Below are 24682 nucleotides of genomic sequence, written 5' to 3'. Positions count from 1 at the left end.
TTTAGTGAGATTGATTGTTCCCCAGAGACGGTGAGGCAGCAGGCCAGACCGCAGATATATAGCATTGAACATAACAGCAAATAGCGAGAACAGAGAAACATCACACCAACAGGAAACAGCACAGAGAAGACTGAGAAAGGTTGTAATTACTTCACTTTGCTTTGTACGTTTTTAGAAGAAAAAGGGGAAAAATAAACTTTGCGCCGTCGCAGACGAATGCAGACAGCCTAAGAATAGCAGGCTGTCTGAAACAACCTTCACATTACGCAGACAGCACAATCTCTGCCTCTGTTTCTGCGGTTCCAGGGATTAGCTGTGACTCACCATGTAAGTCCTTACTGTTTTCCTCCTTCTCTGAGAGCGCAGTACGGACATCAGTCACTCCTCACCGTGTGTTTACTCTGCTGCTGCTCCTGCGGGAACATGGGAGCATGTGTGGGTGTGTTTTCAATCACGGTGGCATAATGAACCAAAGCTATTATTTATGCAAATTACATAGCATTTATTGAAGAACCACTTTCAGAACTTTTAGGTCATGCACTGGGGCTTCAAGTCTTGATTTCTGCTTTTGAAGTGACCCTCTAACCACCATGTTACGATCATAAAATGATTGTTAATTAAAAATTTATTAAAAATTTAATTATCATGTTCCTATATATATATATATATATATATATATATATATATATATATATATATATATATATATATATATATATATATATATAACTAAAAACACTTGTCACAGGGGTTATATCTAAACCATTAGATTTTAACGTAAATTTAAATTGTATATTTACAAATGTTAAGACAGGTTGGCTTATTTTTGGCTTATTTTTTGCATATTTCAAATGATGTAATTTTATGCAATTCGTTCATTTAAAATTGGTATCTTCTTTTCATGTTCTTTTGTTTTTGGCAGGTTCCTACTGAGACAACAAGAGCAACCAGGTAACCACAAAGTGTAACGACAAATCCTGTATGTTAATCTTAGATTCAGTAATAAACTATATAATTTTATTACAGGGCAATATCAGTGGAAATGTTCAATACCCTCAAGATCTTAAAATGTGTTCCAATTAAATTAAAGGAATAGTTCACACAAAAATGAAAATTCTGTCATCATTTACTATCATTTCCAAATCTGTATATTTTTTTTTTTCTGATGAACACAAAGAAAGAGATATAGAACAAAAGTTTGTAACAAGGTTGTTTGGGTCACCACTGACTTCCACAGTAGGGAAAAAAATACTATGGAAGTTAGTGTTGACCGAAACAGCCTGGTTATAAACTTTTTTTCAAAATATCTTTCTTTGTGTTCGGCACTTGACGAGTAAATGATGACAGAATTTTCATGTTTGTGTTTACTATTCCTTTAAATTCAATTCAATTCAAGTGAATTTAAGTGAAGAGAAGTGAAGTAAATAAACAAACCTGCCCTAAGAAACCTTGTGTGAGAAATATTAGTGACCTAAAAAGTGTGACAACTAGACAGCTTCTACCCTATATTCTATGACTAGAAATTCAGGTGCTACATAACATGTAACATTATGGCACGGTAGCACAGGTTATTTGTCATGAAAAAGTGAACTAAATAAAGAGTATATAAGAGTATTAGTGACATGTTCAGCTATGTTTTTAAGTGTGTTCAATCAGTTTAGATGCCGACTGATGACAGCGTGTCTACTCCCTCTCACGTTAGACATGGAAGCATCCCATTTATTTTCTAAAGGTGAGTATAGGGGCATTTTCTGCTGCTGGCCCTGACATCTGTCTCCCTTTCCACCATTAAATCACACAGAACCCTCCCAACTCCCTTCCTGTGGGTGCAGTTATAAATGGAACGACTGCAGGCTTGAAGGATCTGCCCATGCCTGAGTCTCCTGGACTCGGCCATTGACATTAATCTGGTATTTGTTGGAGTGCACCTCTGTTAATTAGCACAGTCATTCTGTGAGTCTGAAAGGGTAATGTTTCACACCCACGGCCCCTGTGCGCCACTCCAGCTCGGCCCAATCTAAGCAGCTGACATTTAAACAATCTGCTTGATATTTAGTAAGAGGATGAAAAGAAATAGCTACTTTATGTGTGCTCAAAACCGTAAACGCATTTCTTTGGACTCTCTCTCTTGAACTACAGGCTAGCTGTACTTTATCATATTAGATGAGTTTTAATCGAGGAGATGTGTGTGGAGATGTCTGACACCATGTCCTTCAGAGTACTAATGTGTCAACTTTTAGGGGAAATAAGGTGCAAATGTGTACCTTAAAAAATGATGTAGCTTTAGTAACTGCTTTTGTACCTTTTTTTTAGATTAACAGTTTTGGTAACTTTATTTCAGTTCTTTATATGTCAGAAATGTATTTTTACAAGCCAATTCATACCAAATACATTCATCGGTTTTTGTTATTTCATTGTTTTACTCCTGTCAAAGTCTATTGGTGTTGATCAGTGCTTATTGTCTCTGATTGAATATGTTAAATCAGCATTTGTCAAGTCTTGTATTGTCTGAGAAGAGACATAATGTAATCGAGTGACTGTATGCATTAGTCTGTCGATGCAGTTTCAGTTGGATTTGAGACCTCTAAATCTTGTGTTTGGTCTCAAATCTTTTTTTTTAAATGGCTCATATCAGTCTGGGCTAGATCTGTTGACTGTTTTATAAAAATGTCCCTGTTGGTCAAAGCTGAAGACCACTAGTTTAAACCAGACACATTGACACACCCCAGTTCATGTATATAATGCTTAAACTATTGCTTTTAATTACATTTACAGATCATTGAAAGTGCACTGAACAGTGAGACAATAGCAAGAGGGTGTCCAGGTTATTTGTCAACCCTGACTAAATTGTAAAAAGCTCCAACCAAGTTCAGTATCATTGCCATTACACTGCCATTATCTTACAATCAGCAGCTAGTGATTACAGTGAAAGTGTAAATGCCTAGAAACAGTGTCATGTAATTCTGTGATGGCCCAATTCACAAGTGTCCAAACATTTTTAAAATGCAGGAGTACATTTTGGACTGCAGTGGAACTGCAGATTATACTCTTATCATATTATGTGTAAAATCTCCTCCAGATAAGCTGTTAACATTTTTAGAATATTCTCAGACCACCGGGATTCATCAAATGCCAAAACGAGACAATCAAACATATTTTGTTCTTTCGTTATCATGAAGAAAAGTTCACATTGTGCCTAAGAAAATATCACAACAATTTCAGTTTAGTGTTTTTTCAGCCCTCTGCAACTGATGTTTGGACTAGTCTTCTGGGATCAGTCAGGCCAGAGCTCCGCAGCTCTGAACACTCTAGGACAGTACTACAATAAAGTCTAATGTTTACCCATGGAATGTTAAACAGAACTCAGCTCAAGGCTCTTCAGCAGAGATGGGAGAGTACAGAGGAAGAGACAAGTGGGAGATAGAGAAAGGTAGGAAGTCTTGCTGGGGGATATTTCTTGTGTCAAGCTCAGGTTAAATCAATGTTTTTCTGCCTTGGCCTTTTCTTATTTCTATAATTCTTATATGTATCACCACCTTTTTTGGATTATATATCGTAAACGGCACCAATGAGTGAAACTGGACTAAAACTACGGCAGATTTTCGCTGCTTATCAGTCTGAGATCACATTAACAATCTTGGAGTCTAAACCTCATTTAAACCTGGAAATAAACAGGAAGCGTGAACTTTTTCTAGGTCACTAATCAAAGAAGGAAATTTGGGACATTGATCATGTGACTCAGTGTACAGACAGATATTTTTGCTTCCATTGAATCATCTCAGCCATATTAGAGAACATGAACATTGGGGTTGAACTGGAGTGCTGCTGTCAAACCAAATATTGAGACATTTCGGAAAGACTACTCATTTTTAATTAACCTTTTCAAAATATTGCTGAAGCTATAAGGGAAACACGTTCGTTTATGCCAAAGGGAATTATTTAGATATTTAAAGGGAATTTGGACAGAATCGCTGTTTTACAGATGATCACTGAGTCAACCAGTGATTCATGGAACGAGCTGTATAACATCAATTCTACAATGGATATTAACATCCACAGTGTAGTGAAAACAATATTTTTAAGCATGGCAACAAGATTGGCAGTTTAAGACATGAACATCTCTGTTCGGTATAAATAAGACTTATATATATTTAATTAAGACATAAACTATCCTAACGCAGAAACGCACACACAAGTTGCCAGAAGAGAAAAAAGCGAGGAAACAACGAGTTTAAGCAAGTGGCAATGTGAAATATATGTTTATATTTGATGCAGTTTCTTTGACCTGAGTAACCATCAATCAGTCGAGTTTCTCAATGAGTCTATTAACATGCAGCAGTTCAGCTAGAATCTTGAGGTACTTGTTGCCTGTTTTAGTGAATTCCTTTTGTTGACATCATTGCAGAAAGGGGTTTCCCAAGGTTGTTGACTGGCAGAAGGTCTGCCAATCAACCTTCAAAGTTGATTGGCAGACCTTTAAATCCTTCAAAGTGACGTCACTGGCTGAAAGATGATGTAGAGTTGTGTGCACTAGCTTTGAGGCAGGCACAGACACACCTGACACACGGTTTTGTGGCAAAACGTAGAAAACGAAATTGTCAGCGGAAAAGAAAAGAAGATTGATGAGACTAGATGGTGTATCTCATGGTTTTTAGAGGAGCAGCAAGCATGCAATCCAGTGAGTGCTCCAAGAATGCACAAACTTATTTTCTTAGCGCAATTTGTTGGTGTCCTGAGTTTTTAAACCTGACTGTTGTGCACATCCCAAATAGTGTCCTGACCATTTAGACATTGTTTAAGCTCAGAGTGTTGTGATGTTTCTCCTCCTAATACATGAATTAACACGTTAGCTTATTAGTCACATGATAAAATTTCCTCGCTTTTGCAGAGTATGACTTGGACAATGGTTTCTATTGCAAATTTACATTTTACATAAGCATTAAATGATGCAACATGGACAATTTAAATTCAATTAAACTATTCAACATTTCTTAAAAAGAACAGAATGTGGACAGATTTATGATGTTGTCTTGTTGGAATTTAGTTTTTGTGTCATTTCAACACTGTTCTGATTGAATCTTATATCGTCTGATATGCTACAAAGCATTTTCAACAAAGTCTGCGGCATTAAACTATATTGTCATTAATGATGGTTTGATCACACTCGCTGACTGCCAGAAAGCAGAAGTTCTCCAAAGGTTTGTGAGAGATGAGACTTTAGGTAGAAAATTCAGCCATAAACCCAAAGGGGTCAGTTGTGCCAATTTTAGACAGAGGAGATGACAGAATTGTGGTGTCAGGTCAAAGCTTTTGACCTCAATTCTAACAGTTGGCTGACCCCATTGGGACCTGTCATTGCTAGCATATGTGCTCTATACAGCAGTGAAAGAGAAAGTGCTGATGCAGAGAGTGGAAATGAAACATTTCCTCTCTTAGGTATTTAATAATTACCTTTGTAGGTGATGTAGGCAATTATTTATACTGCAAAGTCAGCCATATGACCCTCAGGTGTGTATGCTCTCATATGGTGTCATATTGTAGTAGCAGAATACTTATCATAACAGGAAATTAATTACTCCCTAATCAGCCTTACCCAGAGCACAGAGACATATCAATATTTACAAAATAAGCCTTCTAACTAAAACTTCAGCATAACAGTGGTCCATAAATCACTTGCTCTTTATTCCTAAAACACTTTTCTCTCTGTCCCAGAAAATTATTTTAGAAACAATCCCTAAAGGTCCTGAAAATGGCATATTTTCTCATCCGTCATTTGGTCTGTGTAAAGTTTTCTATTTGATCGACCACCCTGTCAGGCTTGTTGATTTGAGATCATAGGTTTATTTAAAGCAGTAAACTTATAAATACCGATATTAAAAAAGACAAAGTGTGAAGTGTCTGTATAAGAAGTGCGTGCATGACGTCTTTGATACAAATAAAAACTTCTGCAAAAGTTGCTTGTGTTCTACAAAGTCACTTTGAAGCGTGTGTCTTCTCACAAAACAAGTTAGAGAAAATGACTGTGTCCTGGCTTTGTAAGTAAACTGCCATTAATGTCAACCCGTAACTGAGTGTTCACAGCTGAGCCTTTCTTCATGAACATTTAGATAATTGTTGCCCACATAATACTATCGTTCCAAACCATTCATCAGTAAAAGCATTTCAAGGACACCTCTGGACATCAACACCCCTGACTTAGCGCTGTGAAATAATTCATAGTCTTGAATCTCAACTGCTGTTATTTCACAGAGGTTGATTGAGTGACAACTGAGCGGCACAATGGACGTTATGGGAGAGTCACATCAGAGAAAAAACAGGTAAATATTTAATATAACCTAATATGACTTGAACTTGTGACCTATTCTGAGAGTTTGGATTTAGTTTTTAGTTATTGCTGCCTTTGGGGAAATTGGTTTTCACTGAAAACAGTCTACATTATGAAAGAAGAAACTGTTTTTAATAACAATTTTTAATTTGAACACTAAATATTATATAAAGTATGGCGAGTCTGCAATGTTATGTGCATTCTTATTTACCATCATTAAATTGATAATGCATACAATCTGTTCTCTGGAGAATCAGTCACTGAAAAATCAATATTAGTCAACCGCTACTCAGTACAAATAATAAAAAATAATTTATGACATTAAATATAACAACAAACTAAGCTTGCACAAGTGATCTGTTGGTTTAATGTATGCTTAGTGTAGAAATTCAAAATGATGAAGTGGAACATATAAAATGCAATGTTTAGATGTACTTTTGGTAATATTACTGGACTTGTAAATTTCTCCTAACTGACAGCAAGTTGAGGAATAGTGAGATCATTTTTCAGATGGGCGTTTTCATCATTTCATCCAGCTGGTGACCCCATTTCTTATTGATCAGTAGCACACTGACCTACATGACCTTTTGCATCCGATTGGACATGACAAATATTGATTCACCATTTGGAAAGCTGTACTTCTCTTTAATGCTATCAGACACAGCACAGAAATTTCTTATGCATCTCGGTTCTCATGAATATAAATGCGAGGCCATTACTCTGCGCCGAATCCTGTCTTGCTACAATGTACATGAAAAATACAGTACGCATGTCACTACTGTACAGTACACATATCGTGTGGATCTTGTCAAGATAAGGAGATGCCAAATCAATATACTGTTATATATTACACCTCAACCCAACCAATGCTCCAATCTTTGTGTTGAAGATTCAAAGTGAAGAGTTGCTCTGTGTAGTAAATGTGGTTCTTCAGTAATAAAAATAGGCATTAATTGTAACATATTATTTAAAAAAGGCACACTGGTACTAGCAGCGAAGACGATGACAGACTTGAAAGGAAATAATTACAATGTGAAAACGAGAGACTTTCAACACTAACTGTTTTGTAAATAACTGTCACTTTGCACTAATTCAAGCATTTAGCTCCAATAAAACCCCAAACTGTCAATATATTTGTACACCGTAAACCACCTCTTTAACAAATGCTTAAACAAGCATTAGCTGTCAACTCCGATCTAATGCAGAGAGAGATTTTTGTTTGGGCTCTGGATTTGACAGACTCTGTGTATGTTAACAAGATGTTTGAGCATCGCTAGAGAAAGGGTGAAGGGCAAAGGGAGGTTAGAATAGCCTACAGCTCCCTCATGCTGGGATGTGAGCTCTCGCCTGACAAACTACAAACCCAGAAGATACACTGTGCTCAGATAAACCACTTTAACCCACACTTCTTGGATGGCCTCTTTTCTCGCTTCCCATCTTCTTAAATTCTCCAAGGTGACTTAGTAGATTGCAACCTCAAAATGCCATCATTATTTGTGGAGGCAAACTCCCTTCTGCTGGAAATCCAGCTGCTGAAAACGATATTTATGTTTAGCTCCCTTCAGTAAAATTTCCCTTTTTTAATAGGAAGATACGTTTTAGGAAGTTAAAGATTTAGTGGGAGGTTATAAAATTGGTGGGAGCTAAAGTGTTGAGTATATATATTTTTTTTAAATTTCATATACCCTTGTTTATTGTAGAATTTGGTTCCTTACAAACCCAAGCACTGTCAGTTTAAAGCCCTGGACAGCGTCTTAATAAAGTCTGGTCAATGAAACTTTGAAAGGCGTCCAACTGTCCCTAAAAATAGCAAGTATGGATCCTGAAACCATCGCCTTCTGTTTCCTTCCACTCAGTGCCGCAAAGGAGTACAATCCGTCAGGTGATACACACCGAGGCTGATGTCGCTTTACTGTCAACTCCAGAGAAAAACGGTATTTTAAAGGAAAATATTTGTGGTTTAATTGGTGTTATAAGGGAACAAAGTGATTAGAGTTTGTAGAGAATTTAAGCGAAGTAGAGTGGATGCCCCGAACGAGGACAATTCATCGGTTTTATGCCTCTCTTAATCCATTAATCAGGTAAGTTAAAATATCTTTTAAACGAGAGACTGTGACATTTACATTGAATACATTTAAAGGAATACAAAATCATATTCGCCTTGACAGAATTTAGTTTGATGACATTCCTGGAAGATGTGTTTTCACAGGATCTTATGCAGACTTCAAAACATGCCTAAGTAATTATTTATTTTTATTGCATGTTAGATAACCACACGGAAGCAATTTTTTTCACATTCAAAATATTACAAGTATTCTTGTGTATGGGTTTTCAATAATTTCAACATTTAAACATGTCTCTCGGAATATTTGTGCAGATATCCAACTGCAACTTTTTGCACATTAGAAAGTAAACTTCATTAACTTCCTTAGTATATCATTGTGAATATTGTTAGGACAAGACTGTGCATTGTCCACTCCGGGGAATTTTTTAAGTTTGAAAAAATCATGGTGTTTTGGGGCGGACAGCCTAGACAGAGCTACTTTAATGTTTCATAACTGGATTCAGAAGGAATTTAGTCATTAAACAGGGGGCCACTTATAGGCTACAAAGTCTACCGGGGGTTCAACTGGGGGGCGGAGGCGGGGGCGCTTCAAACACACGCCTCTAGTGGCGATCATTGGTACCACACGGAGAGAGAAAAAGCTGGTTTCTCTTGTGAACACAAATAGTTTGTTAGCTTACACGCTTAACAAGAATGTGGAAAATAGACGAGGAACACGGGCAAACTCACCCAAGCTCATCATTGCTCTTTACCTGTACGAAACCACTTTTATAGCCTAATGAAAAATACTTCATCTACTTTTTGGGGTGTACATTCGTACGCACAGGCCTATATAACTATTAATAGCCAATTAGTACATTTTTTAATGGCCAATTTCAGGATTGTTCTTGTTTGTCTCGGACAGGTGTGTGATTTGTTGTTGACTTGCGTTTTTTTTTCGATTCAGCGTGATGCATTTCACGAAAATTGCGAAAAATTATTTTCAAAAGCACGTTTTTCATTACGTGCAATAGAATGATAACAGCCACCGCCCACTTTTCAAGAGCCTCCAATCCACGAACTTTAATTAGGGCTATCGGATTAATGTTCAATATAAAATGCGTATTGGGACATTGATGGATTTTTCTTTTTTTAGCTTCTATAGAATCAAAAACATTCGAGCGTACAGCCTTTCTTTTTTCGTTCTTTATCTGTAAAAGCATTTTATACCTATCTTATTATTATTACTCCCCGTTACGGACAGAGGAGGTTTTATTCCCTCTCTGCTGCACGCGCCGTTTCGTGTTTGACTCGCAATATCTGTTGCTCGCGCCAGCCTAGCGCGTTTTACATCAGACCCGGTTTCTGCAAACGCTGGCAACAGGCTAGAACGTTTGCGAATATCTCCGTTACAGTAGCTATCAAACGGTGGTTCCTCGGGTTATTTGAGCGCTCGCGTCCAGCGTGTCACAGCTGACGTCGACTGACACTCGGTGGAAGCCCCTCTCCTTCCCTCGCGCTTTTTGTTCATCGGTTTGCTTCATTCGAGAGGGTTCGTCTTATTTCCAGCACCTCGAGATTCACGCGGGAGCCGTTTGTCTATATCAATGTGCATTAATGTAGGAGACACCGCGGAAGAGATAAGGTGAGATAACCTTGCTGATAACAAAGAGCGGCACGCCGAGGTCTGCGTTTGATTGTGACATTGGCGGACTTGTTACTACCACGCGCTTTGTAAACTCGACTTCTGTAGCCTGTATGTTTAACTGCATTGACGGCGATTGATAAATGTCGACAGAAGGTACGAGAACCGCCACTTTCCCTCTGATGTTTAAAAAACATGCACTTTTGTTTTATTTACGATGCGTTTCTTGCAGAGCTCTTATCTCCTCACCTGGCACCTTTGTTTTGGATTTGCCAAGGATTTCCTAAAGCGACAGTGGGCATACTCGACTGAAGGATTTCGGGGTTTTAATCTAAATCGGGATCTATACATCCAAACTGGGATCTATGAGCGGAAAAGTGGCTAAGCCTAAAGAAGAAAAGGATGCTTCAAAGGGTAAGAAGAGTCTTGAAACGTCTCGATTGCTCACATCACAGGTTTAAAGCGACCGTGATCTCATTCATCTCCCACTCGTTGCATTGTTGCTCAATTGTGAAAACATAGTATTGGAAATTGGAAAAGATAAATGCTGATAATGATTAGAAGAACAAAAAACTGCCACCACCTGATAACGACCGAAAATTTTCATTCAGTCTGTTCTGCAGAGATGAATTATTGGACTGTCGCTTTAACGTAACCTGCAATAAAAACCAATGAACATCCCATTCAAATTCATTTTTCCCTCCATTGTCCCGTTAAGGTAGGTCTGAGCGAGTGTTCAAATATTTATCGCATTTGCACCGATCTGCGCTGCGTGATGACGCTTAATCGTTTGTTTGGGTAGCTACTGCGCAAATGACCTATTGCGTAAAACTGAGCTTCTGCGTGTCTCCGAAACAGCCGCGCTTCAGCGGGACGTAAACTGGCCAACCATTGCCATGGAGACAAAGGGGCTACAGGGTTGCCAAAGAAACCTCCGCGCGATTAATTGATGTGCATGCTGTCTGCTGAGGGGTTTTCATTTCAGTTTACAACGACATGAATATGCTGTGCTCCTTTGTTCCGACTGATGAAACGCCACGGTGTAGTATAGCCCGATTAGCTCTAAAATAAACTGGCACTGCATTTTACCAATATTGCTGGCGCACCGACAAATTGCATTTGTCCCTCTTTTGTGTAAATTTAATAACTAATTTGTTTTTGCATGAATGTAAAAAAGAATAAAACTTCAAACTTGAAATCAGACGTCCTCTAATAAATATGGTTAAACAATAAGAGTTGATTTGGAGACTTTCAAAGAATCTGTTCTTTTTTTGTGAAGTTAATACATTTTTATCATAGACTTACTAATATAAAAACAGTTCTGATCAGAAATAAATATGAGTAATTGTTGTTTTATAAATATTGTTTATTAAGTATTGGTCTTGAGGCAAACAAAATAAACTCATTCCTCGCCCTTCTTTAGGCACAGAACGAACAGACAGACAGCTCTTTCAGCATTATGTTATATAATTCCAGCATACCCTCATGTATTTTTTATTATTGGTGTTTATAGTAAATGTACAGCAGACTTTGTTGAGTACCGACAGGAGTTCATTTTTCTTTTTTGTTTTAGGCAGCATTTTGTCAAAGCATTGTACGTGACTCATTCACTCAGCATGCTGGCTTTCATCTTATTTGTTTTGAGTTATTATGAAACACATTGCAGTGGTTGCCTCTACATCATTAAAACTTTCAGGATTCCATTAAATTTGATATTCCCATCATCCCTTGTTAGCTTGTTAGTAACTCTGGATGTAATGTGTGAAAGCTTTTCTGTCCTCAGTATAAGTATGACCAGTGCTGTCATTGAGCTCATCTGTGTTTAGAGTCTATGCTCAAATCATTCACACTTTGTGTGGTTAGCAGCTACACTCTTAAAAGTGGACTCTAGCAGTTGTTGCAAAAACTTGATCTAACCCTGTTTTGGTGTAACCCAATGATGTCAAGTTGATTCGGTCATATTAATAATTATGGACCACAAAACCTTAAAAGTCTTAAGTCTCTGGGGTATATTTGTAGCAATAACCAAAATACATCATATGGATCACAATTATTGATCAGGATATTAAGTAAAGATCGTGTTCCATTACCATATTTTGTAAAATTCTTACTGTAAGTATATTAAAAACCTAATTTGTGTTTAGTAATATATATTGCCAAGAACTTCATTCATACACCTTTACATTTTTTTTGCACCCTCAGATTTTCAATTAGTTGTATCCTAACCGAATAATGTCCTATTCTAACAAACCATACATCAATGGAAAGCTTGTTTATTTATTTATAAATGTCAATTTATAAAAATGTACACTTATGACAGGTTTTGTGGTCCAGGGTCACAAGTCTAGGTGCTCGTCATTACTTTACATTACTACTATCATAGTTTTTATAGCATTATATTGACATGGCTATTCAAAAAATCGAAAGGGTGCTAGCTTTATCACACTAGAGCCACACTGATTAAGATGCAAGTTTGAATCTGTCCTGAAATTCACACCAATCACATTCTCTCTCTCTCTCTCTCTCTCTCTCTCTCTCTCTCTCTTTCTAATAATTTCTAGTCTCTCTCTAATAAACAGGCAAAACACAAACGGAAGAATACAAGCTATATTTTTGAAACGTTGACTGTGTTCTGAATTTCCAGTTAAACGTGTCTTATTTAGGGATTGATAAATATCAGTCCTCTATTGCACTGCAATTTAGGCCAGTGTCGCTGAATGCCCTAGAGCACACGACTACAGCACAGGCTAATTAGCCGGAGGATGAATGCCACAGGCTCTGGACCGGCTGAGCGGAGCTGTGAGTCTTTCATATTTTCTTGCAGATGAATTCATCTCCAGGCCAGATGCAGTGCCAAATCAATAGGCATCCAGAGCATAATTTAGAGAGGCTTCATTAATCACAAAGCAGCAGAAGGTTTTTTTTTGTGCCCTGCTCTGACACCTGCTCTAATCTTCTTGGCATAGCGACACCCTGACTGCTGCAGCATCCAAATCCACTGATGCTGTGACTGGAGATGGGAAAAAAAACATGCTGTCTTGATCTGCCGGACCCAACCAAATTAAAAAGCTGAATACGACTTGTGGATAATGGGATGTTTTGTCCAGTGCCATGTTTCAGCACTGTAGGTTAAACCTTGCCAGTAACATAAAAGAGAGGCGTTTGAACTTGTTGTTTGTTGTTTGCCAACCGCATTTCACACACAAAGTGAGGGGAATCGGACGCTTTGCCATAAATAAATGGCAAAAAGCTTTTCTTATGTTCCTAAATTAATATTACGCAATTTTACAGAGGCAAAAGTCCAGTTGTCAATATGATATTTAGTCTAGGACAACAAATATGTGGTATCTACTGTTCGATTGCTTGGGGTCTGTATGATTTTTAAAAGTCTCTTATTCTCACATAGACTGCATTCATTTTAAACCAAATACAGTAATATTACGAAATGTTATTACAATTTAAAATAACGTCTTTTCTGTTAGAATATATTTAAAAATATAATTTACTCCTGTGATGGCAAAGCTACACTATCAGCTTACATCAGTCACATAATCTTTCAGAAATAATACTAAAATTCCAAGGTGCTCAAGAAATTTGATAAAGACGAATAGATGAAAACGGCTTCTTAATATCTTTGTGGAAATTGTGATTTTGTTTATTTAAAAAACGTTATAACGTTGTCACTTTTGATTTTATCTGGATAAAAGTATTCATTTCTTTACAAAAAAAGAAGCCGTCACCAAAAGTAGTATTTCTATACTTTAGCACCAAGTGCTCACCGCTATTACAAAATGCCCCTGCTGTTACAGTAAATAAAACGTAATTTGGTAAGAAAATTAGGTTGTACAATGCGCTTTCAGAATCATATTCATCTTTTAAAGGGTCAGATGTTTGTGTAGTAAGTGGTTTGTAAAGGCTGCGTAAGGACAGTGTGGCTCAGGACAGTGCTACCGCTTCCTCAGCGCTGACAGAAATCTCAGCATGCAGCCCTAGAGCAAGACTCCATCTGCATTAGAGAGCTGTCACTCTACATCGCCGCCTTGCTCTCTGAAATGTTTGGGAATGTCGCGGGCCTGTCTCTGTAGCTGTTCCCTCCACCTCGTCAATGACGGCCGGGCTGGTGAAAGCGGCACGATTAGTGCTCTCTGATTGGCTGGCCCTTTCTCGCTTTGGCTTGATCTCCAGCTCCTCACAAACCCGCGGTGCTTGTCATAACAGCAGCTTTTAAAACAGAATAATGCAGATCTTGTTTTTGTTTGTTTTGGAGGACAGTCAAAAAATGTTGAGTGCCTCTCCTCGCTTTGACAATTTCCATGAACTTAGCGTAATAGTTAGCTGTTTTTTTTAATTATAGTGGTATAAATATTCATGTTAGAATTAATATTCAAGCATGGTTATGTCACCTTTAAACATAGAAGGCCGCAAAGTAGCCGGGCGATTCATCTAAATTAAATGCTTTGACCTTAAAGTCTTCAAATACCTGTGGTGAAGTGAGTGAAGTAGTAATTCAGAGAGATCTGGAAGTGTCTGAAGGGAGTGGAGGTCTTAGCTAAGCTTGTAGTTCCTGTGGAAATAAGCTTTGCTTCAGATAGCAATTTATAAATTATAGGTCACATTGCCCAGCTCAGAAGGTCACAGGCACACAGTTTCCAGTCTCAGCCTCAGACAGTGTAGGGACCTGATGCATATTGCTCAGAAAACTGGACAGTGTTTTAGATCTTATTTGGTCTTATCTGATTGGCTGATATCGTGCAGCTTCTGGAAGTAAGGGTGCACAGGATTTTATCAGTCTGCCTTGTAAAATTTGTGTTTTCAAGGATACAACGTCAACCCCAATTATTATTACTTATTGTCTTATCAATTGAAGTATGGAATTGTGCATTTTGGGATAAATCTTTAAATCGACAGTAATGAACAGCAGTATAAAATACATAGAAAAAAACATCTTGATCTGCTGTACCTACAAATAAAGACATTAGCAGGGTTGCCAATTCTATGAACCAAATTTCCTCAAAACTAGCCTGATTGTGTTTTTTCAGCAGTTTTCACTTCTGTCAGATGTTCTCTCCATCAAAATCGTTCCACTTTGTGGGTAAACCTTTTTAACCTGCGGACTAAATAACAACCTGTTACTAATTCTGTTGGAAAACCGCAGACTTGGCAACACGGATTGCTAGTGGCAATAAAGTTACAAATATATACAATTTTGCAACGCATTACTTTTTAAAATGTGTCCGTTTTTTGGGCTCTTCCAGTAGTCCAGTATTTTAAAGGTTTTCACCCTGAACTTTTGATAACTTTACTGTTCATTTTCCATTTGAATAATTTAATCGTTCTGTTATAATATTACGTCAATGCTGAGGTCAAGAAAAGGTTCAATTTTAGGAGGAAGAACAATTGATAAGAGAGGAATGGCAGAGAGGGAGAGCAGGTTACCCCAAATGGTCCATTGTGCTGGAGTTTTTATATTATGACTGATGACAGCAGTGGCCTAGTGATGGTTGTAATGGGATTTATGCAGCAATGCATTTATGGGGATTAAAACCCAATCAGTCTTTCAGTATGGTGCATGTAGGCCACTACCACACATCCTCTAAATCTGGAATATTCATCATTTCCACATTCTTCAGTCAGTTTCTCCGGTCCATTTTGTTATAACGAAGCCTTTGATGCTGAGGATATTCCTATCTGTATCAATATTTTCCTATCTGTGTTCAGCGTGTTGTAAAGTACTTGGAAAATATGTTGTATGTTGGGTATTATTTTCAGGTGAGTCATAATCTTTGAATTAATCACGTTCATAACCAGTGTTACTGATCTAGTTATCTGTGTTAATTGTTGAATTCTTTCATTACCCTAATGGTTTGATTCGGAGGACGTAGTTTTTGTAGGTGTGGGATTACGTGGCAGTTCGGGATTTTGGATTACAGGTCTGAATGGAATTGTTTGAGATTTAGAAATGCATTTTCATGCCATTTGTTGATGTAAAGATAAGCTGCTCCGTTTATGGACAGAGCCACTGCTTATGTTGCTCTCCAGGTTTTGAAGTACAGTAGGGCAGTTCACCATAGACTCTGACTAAAACAATAATTCATTCAAAAATGAAAATTGTCATCATTTGCTCACACAATGTTGTTCCAAATCTGTGTGACTGACTTTCTTCTGTGGAATGTTAGATAAGATATTTTTGAGAAATTTCGTAAAGGGTTTATTTGTTCATTCAATGGAGGTCGGTGTCCATTAAAATCATTACCAACATTTTTTTAATATATAAATATATACATTTCTCATATAATCAAAATATATAGGATGAGGATGAGCAAATGATGACTCAAACTATTTTTTACCTTTCCGGGTATAATATTCATTTAACAAAACGTTGGACTCCAAATTTGATATTTCTAAACGGCATCGTTTAATCCTGGAAGGAGGCATATTTTCTCTGAATTTTTGCATCTTTTGTGCAGTCTCTGAAATTTAGAGAAAGCAAATGCTTGTTTAATTTTTAGATGAACATTCCCTCTCTTGTCAACATATAAATTAACCATTAAGTTAATTGTTCAAGCAAATCTCTTAAATGTATCGAAACCACATTTTTAAAACAAAATACAGTATAAGACGAGTTCTTCATGTAGGTTTATAAATCTGAAGTAACCTGTAGCATAGAAAACAAGAGGATTTGACTTGGGCTTATTTGAAAAGACTTGGTATGGACAGAGTGTAAACATGTCTGAGACAAGCTATGTAGACACACACTATGCAGACACTCACACAGTCCACGTGTCTGTTTGTATTGAATTGCTTTGCCATGACTTTCAGACTGAAAAGCAGAGTATTGTTTTCACTTTGAAAACATATTTGAGTTCTTAGGCATTAGACAGACTTCAGCTGCTTGTAACAAGGTCACAGTACATTTATAACACATCTCAGACATGGAGGAGTGAAACTTTCTTGCAGTTTAGTTTTATTATTGCTCTACGGAGCGAGTATAAACCTCACAGCTACAGAAACACTACCGAGGCCATAATTACAACAACGCTATTTGCTACGCAATGTCCAGTGATCCGTGTCAGCTGCACTGACAAATATTTTGCCTCAGTCAGTCATGACATTTCAAGTGTAGCTGCAGGAGTTCAGTTCTGAAACCATCACACTGCACCTTGTTGATTTATGTACCTGTGTCAATGACACCCTGAGCCGGCTGCTCCATCCCAGAGCCTGCTGTGGATATTGTGTTTTGTTTAATTACACTTCCCCCGGGCCTGAACGCGGCATCGCTTAATGGGATTTAATTTTCTGCTGCAAAGCCAACAGAAGACAAGTTGTTAGTCAATTAGCAGTCAAGTTTGTTACTTAGTGATTGACAAGTATTTTGTGGTTATCAGATTAAGAGAATGAGAGAATGACCTTGATTTGGTTCTCTCTGGTAAGAGGTAGGCATGGAAGGCCAAGGCTACGAAAGCCACCTGCCCTTTAGCAAGCTATTCATCATGCTTGAGGTTTTCCAAACAGGGCTGCACGAAATAAAACCGAAGTCATGATACGGCTTAGTGCTATTATCAAATCACAAAGGCTGTAATTTAAATTGAACATTGCATTGCATAGCATGTTTCAGAGTAAAACGTGACACTGTTATTTAAACACTGTTGTTTTAGCAGTACGTGATTTAGTGTTTGCAGTGTGTCTCAATTCAGAGTAAATACTGCTCCTCATTAACTCCAAAACATGTCACGAGAAGCACTCATAGACTATAAACCAACAACAAACTCTTCCTGTGGGTTTCTACTGAAATAAAAGCTTCACGGTTTAACGTTTGAAAATTTGGTTACACTGTATATTAGGTGACCTTAACTACTATTTACTTGCATCCAAAAATAATTATAGTGTACTTATTGTGGTCATGTTGTATTGCAAAAACACTTTTGCTGTGATTGAAGTGGGATACAGATAAGGCTAGGGACAGGTTTGGTGGTTAGGTATTTAAAAATAAAAGCACAATGTTAAAACATGTATGTACACAATAAGTGCATGGTATCAAATGATTAATTTAAATGTAAGCGCATAGTAGTTAAGGTAGGACAGACAGAAAATTATTCTATAAATATTAGTATTATTAATTTAAAGCTGAACTGTTAATTATTATATTATATTATATTATATTATAATTATTAAGTTAATTATTTATTCTTTTATTTTACTGTCATATTGCAATAAAATGTATTTTAATTTGACAAGAACAACAATTATTATTAATTTGACTTTCTTCTCATTAATATTCATCTCATTTTTCCATTAATATTTTAAATTGTAGTTGCAATTGCAATTCTATTTTTTCCCCCAAAAATGAAGAAGTATAGGTCATTTTACACTCCATATAGGGAAAGGGAAGAACATGTAATATGTAAAATCTGCTAAACCCAGTCATTAAAGAAGGCAGTGTTGACATGATGTACGTGGCGAGAAGGTCATTTGAGACAAGTCGTTCCTGTGTCAGGTGATTGGAATTCCTAAACTACCATCTCAGTCCTCCGCTTCTGTCCCTGCAGTCAATTCCCATGAGTGTCTTACTGCCTGCTCTGCTGTAGTTCAATAAGAGGTTAATAATTAAACTCTATGCTTTAAATGGTAATTTGTTGAGGTACAGCTGACCCAACTCAACCATCCCCCCCAACCCCCTTCTTGATCATTGACAGTGTAAGAAATGGCTTAAGCATATAGTGAAAGCTGAAATTACACAACTAATAATCACGTGATCCACAATCTCACACTTTTAAAGGTACAGTTGCCCTTTCACTACAGTGTGAACCCTGAGAGGATGTCACCCATCCAGTCTGTGTAGTCCTGCTATTTAAGTAGTTTAGTGAGATGGTTGTTAAAGCAAATAGCTGTGATTATGACTCTGTGTGTGCATATGTGTGCCACATGTTAATAGCCAGTTTCCTGGTAGACGCTCTTACTGTGCTGAGGGTTAGTCATTGGTCTAATCATTAACAAAATAAAGCTGGCCAAATTACATCAGGGGGTAATAAAGCCTAACAAGGCTTCAGAGAATACATTGCATTCTGCATCAGTGGAGGGAAAATAAAGGTCTTTCACTGTGGGTTGTTTATGATATGTGCCTCAAAATGGCTTGAGTTCGGGTCTGATGGGCTCTAACCAGGGCGCATTTTAGGTCATGCAATATGTGGATGGTTTCTAATTACATAGATGAGGGTTTGATTGACAGCCAGGCAACCATTTAGAGTGTGTTGAGTCTCCCAGTGCCTCTCTTTATAAATTGTTCAACATAAATTATTAGAAAGGCCTGAGTGCCTTTATAAAGACTCCATTAGTCCACAGTTTGACACCATTCTGGCCAAAGCAAAAATTACCTAAATTTAAACCGTTAGTGTCTGGCACCACTTCCAGCAACTCTTCAAGACAAGCCTAATTAAGCATTTCTGTGGAGGTAAATACTATGCACTCTTCTGGCTTGATTTCTAACTTGAAGTCTTAAAGCAGTAGCTTTAAGTAGTCGGTCACCTGCAGGGCCATAAATATCAGCATAAAGTATGATCCAATTTGAAGCTTATTTTGGCCAATAACTGCCCACGCAGTCAAGACAAATCAGGATCTGACTGAAGTGTATCCACCAAGCCTGTGCCATTTAGAGGTGGGTTTATTTAAAACTGATGCCACTGTATACTATTTAGTCAGATTGGAACTAGTGATTTTACCCAGTGCATAACATTTTAAAATACAGAAGATGGTCCATGAACAGTTGTGATAGTCTAAGCTTGAGATTACTTCTAGCTGGTCATTTGTCACAGGATTAATTCATGTCATGTGCTCATTGCATTTTTGATTTTAACACTATTGACCACATTGATCTCTGGGGTCACATGATCAACACAGCTGTTGCATTCAAATGCTGAAAAACTGTTTAGAGGTGGACTCCTCTGAAGGCACATGGCTTGAAATCAGATGAATGTTATGTAAAGCCAGGAATCCTTCTTTAGGCTGACTGCCATGTCAGCACTTCTTCTCCTTCTCATTTGACTCCTAGCACTTCTTGCTATCAGTTTATTTCAGGTTAAACCTGGGAATTTCACCCATGCGGATTCTTCACATTTCAGTACCTCTCAGAATGATTTAGAGTCCACCAGATTTGAAGAAAACGCAATGAATCTCCATCTACCTCATTATTGTGCTGTAATGACATTTAGATGAGTGATGAGCTCTCAAGTGCTCAGGGGTTGCTGTTTACATCGTTTCTCAAATGTCTGATGTGGAAAGATGTCGTAGATACACAGGTATTTGGATATACATATACCAGAAGTGTTTTGTGTACACTGACATTCACTTCTGTGTCTCCAAGCTCAGTCTTATCTATGATAGACTCATGAAGAAGAATGAAAATAAACTGTTGTGAGGATGACAGCTGCTGAAAATAGCTGCACCCTTGTTCTCTGAAGCTGAATTCACACACTCCGGAGTGACGATTATAAGGTGCGTGTGTGTGTATGCGCTTCAGTGTTAGGAGGAGCACACACACATGAAGGGATCATCTAGATTATAAGACAGTCAAGACAACAAATCAGAAATAAGTGGTGAGCAAAAAGAGTCACAGACTCTCTTGCTGTCTTGCACTGTAACATGAGGAGAGAAAAGGATAGATTTCTAAAGATATATGTCCGAAAAATAGTACCGTTTTTTCATCAAACACAAAAGGAGATGTTTTGAAGAATGTTCTGGTTGCCCTTTCCTTGCATTGACAAAGTGAATGGGAATGGGATCTGTCCATATGACTAATTCACAATATATTCCATGTCTTCAGAAGCCATGCATTAGGTTTATGAGGCGTTTAATCTTTCTGTGTCTTTGTCAGCCCAGAATCATCATATATTGCTTCTCATCTCCTGGTTTCTCACAGAATGAAAATTTATGTCTTGATTTAGAAGTATTAAAATAGCTTGAGAAAAATATCCCATATTGGTGACTTTTTTACCTTTTGCTTAGTAGAGGCGTTTCAATGGATCAAAGCTTTGAGGGATGAGGGCTGTCACTGCACTGAGCAATGCTGAACATCTCTGTCATCTGTTACAGTCTCACCACTGTATAACTAAACTACGCCGGTAAATTTGAATGCATCACTCATGAACACAAAACTACTTTTAAAATCTTACAGTAAAAAAATACTGATTTTGTTAATTGGTTAAATGTAAGATGCTTTACCATATGCGGTAAAAATTGTTGTAAAATGTACAGGCACTAGCATGACACATAGCGAACCTGAAACATGCCTTTTTACAAAAAAAATTGAGCAGTATGTTTTAACAATGTATATTACACAATAGACTTTTTTTTGGTAAAACGTAAATTGTAAATTTGCATTTGTAAGCTGAAAAAAAGATGTAAAAAGAGCTGTAACGGTCGTGACCGTCAGTGAATACTCAGTGACAAACAGAAGTAGCTGATTTCATTAAGTCAGGCCCATTTGCTTGTAATGAAGTGCAGCATTTGAAAGGCTGACAGGCTTGTGCTTTAAGCCAAGCCACATACAAGACCGAAGATTGCTGCCATTTGATGTTTTGAGTCTGCTACAGGAAGTCTCAGAGTGTAGCAAATACACACACACTCATTGTAGATGGTCTTTTAATAGCCTATATATAATGTTTTATAATACTTGAAAGGTTTGCTCTTTAATTAATATGTTGTTGCACATTATGTTTCTTGATGATCTTGAAATTAAAACAAGTGGTTTGCAGTTAGATTTGTGCACAAACATGAGAAAACACGTAACTGTGTTTTATATGAGCAACGGCTGGTGAGTTTTCTAGTGCACTACTGCCATTCCTGAACGCATTCACATATGAGGAAGTTGGATAAACACAGAGAGTCAGAAATTCTAATTCAGATGTTCCTGACAAAGTAAAAGCACTTTAATGCATTAGTATGCCTCTGACTGCCTGAGTAGTGCGAAAGGATGTGTGTCCACAGTTTTGTCGTTTTCTTCAAGTCTTGTCAGCAAACTGAGCATGTCTTTGTTTATGTATTTCATATAATCCATTACCTCCATCCTTCTGGACTATCAGCTGAATGTCGCAGATGTCTAAAAGCAGTGTCTGGCACCGTTCTAGCAGTGTGCCATCACTGTCTTTCTCTCTTAAAGTGAACATTCACCCAGAAATGAAAATTTAATTTACTCACCCTCACTTTTTTTAAACCTGTAAGGCTGTCTTCTGCATAATACAAAGAATGTTCAAACTGTTTTTGTACATACAAGTATTTCACAAATTTAGTGCGACATGAGGTTGAGTCATTGAAGACAGAATTTCACTTTTGTCAGGGCTGTCACTATAAGGCTGGTTCAACCAAAAGCATTTTTTCCTGATGGTGGCCATAGAAAGGCATCTGGAACAAAATAAATATTTTGTGGCTATCACATAATAAACATTTTTAGCATTTTTATAGCAGATTTTATAGCTTTTTTTTTTGTATGCTTTTAAAAATGTTAAATGGATTTTTCCTTTGCTTTCTTGGACACCACAGTGCAGAAAAGTCTCTAGAGTTAAATATTTTGGGACTTTACATGTTCCTGTAGTGCCATTGTGTAATCAGCCAACGGTAACAGTGTATTTTATGGTTACATGTGTCATTTGCTTATTACATTGCTATAATATTAGTTTATTATTAGATTATTAATGCTAATTAGGCACAAATGAATGCTTTATTCTACATGACCTTATTCTACATCCCTAATCCTACCCAATACCTAAACTTAACAACTACCTACTAACTATTAATAAGAAGCAAATTTAGAATTTATTAAGGGAAAAGTCATAGTTGATAACTAAGTGTTTCCTAAAGTTTTACCCAGCCAACCATTATGTACTTTTCTTGTGACTTCAAATAATTAGTCATTTGGCATTCATAACTGGTCATCAGGTGATGAACTTTAAACAGCAGGGTTAACACACAGCTCCAATGTTATGAGCTTTAGTCTTCAGGCAGTGTGAACTATAGTCTTTAGTTAGAAGAGTGTGTAAAGATGATTTGTGATTTGTGATAGCCATGTGTATACACTGAGTACTAGAGAGTCAAGACAGCTGAGGTCACAAAAGCAATGAAGCTTCACAAAGCAATGTGTTAACCTCCCAGGCATCCAGATAATTGCGCATTTGCTGTGTTCAGCATCTCTGTCCCTCCCTATTCCCATTCTTGTCTCCTTATCCTGGAGGGTGTGGGATGATTCCTGGTGAGTCCACAGGCAAGATACCTGCTTTGTGCATCTCTGCTTAAGATCGTTCTACCACAGACGCCTACGTGTTGTCAAGGTGGAGGCATTGATACATATTTGTACATAATGTGATATGCAATAAAACAATGTGGCTTGAATCCAAAAATTGAATGTCTAATTCCCTCATGACTCCTTGTGTTATCTCCATCAGCACCTCTCAGTAATAATTCAGCCTAGTGCTTTTTCTCTTCTCTGGCGTGTCGTTTTCTTGATAAAAGATTCAGCGTATATAAAATCTAATATTTGTAACTTGCTTATGCTATTGCTGTGTATTTAGAATAATGTTGGTGGATATCTGTTGGGACCTCTTTTAGAGAAAAAAACACACCACATGACACCCCATGACACTATTGGAGCTCCTCATTAAATTACCACCAGCTCAAAACACACACATGCACACACAAATCTACCCATACTTATATCCACAATAAATTGCCTATATTTAAGAAATCCACATACCTGTATCATCAATATTAACATGCCATTTATTTAAGAAAGCATTCTATATTGTTATTATTTAATAAGTCGATTAGGATCCATGGAGTTATACTGTATATAGGTTTTTCAAGACAGCAAGAAGCCTGCTTTTGGGTATAAATTCTGTGTGTGTGTGTATGTTCTTGATTTTTACAAAATTATTATTTTTTTTTGTATTTTAAATATGATTCAAAGTAATTAATCTGTAGTGAAATATCAGCTTTTTTAATGGACGGGGGGCTGTGTCGAGTGGTATCACCTCGAGTTCCTAATGGCGTGAAACTGGTGTGTCCAATAATTATTTATAATATATATTTATAACCTAATTCATTAATTCAGACACATGCATATTTACTACATGATAGAGCATCAACTTTTAGCAATAGTCCATGGATATTTAAATTCTGAACCACTGCAATACACACCTGTATCAATGTAATAAAAAATGTGTCGGGGTTCACACATTGAACGTGTTTCGGCGCCGCTCAGTGAACATTTCTTTAAAAAAAACAGTAAAGACAAAAAAATGTACAGAACTACATATTTTATGAGAACAGGTTGACCACTTCATATATAGTAGTTAATCAATTTCATTTTCGATTTCAGTGCATTTTTTTTCTCTGAATATTACAATAATTACAAATGTGATAAGAGACTTAACATTTTAGACATTTTATATTTCGTGTTATTTCGACTTTTGCCTGAGCAACGTGAGATTGTTTCGTTCCTGAATGAATGATTTAATTAAATAACAATGGTCCACTTATTAACACAGACTTGCTGCCACCTACCGGCGGTTTAATTTTCGCTTTTAAAGTATCTTTTTATTATGACTTCATGTTAAATTGCAGACGATATCCAAATCTTATTTTTTGTCAGTATCGCACACCCCTGCATTGCTTTATTTGATCC

General features: G+C 37.2%; 1 long non-coding RNA gene across 2 annotated transcripts in view; it reads left to right on the top strand.

The window, feature by feature from the left end:
* The first annotated feature begins 9518 nt into the window (after positions 1-9518).
* LOC122357422 overlaps positions 9519-24682 on the top strand; it is a 47270-nt gene continuing 32106 nt past the window's right edge. Inside the window, exons 1-2 of one of the 2 annotated variants that reach the window (XR_006252474.1) lie at positions 9519-10170; positions 10247-10428. This is a non-coding gene — a long non-coding RNA (uncharacterized LOC122357422). The remainder of the gene's footprint in view (positions 10171-10246; positions 10429-24682) is intronic. The other variant, XR_006252475.1, reaches the window with a different exon arrangement.

The sequence above is a fragment of the Puntigrus tetrazona genome, chromosome 14 (genome assembly GCF_018831695.1).
Source record: "Puntigrus tetrazona isolate hp1 chromosome 14, ASM1883169v1, whole genome shotgun sequence".
NCBI lineage: Eukaryota > Metazoa > Chordata > Actinopteri > Cypriniformes > Cyprinidae > Puntigrus > Puntigrus tetrazona.
Note: the sequence above shows the minus strand (reverse complement) of the source record. Positions and strands in the feature narration are given on the sequence as shown.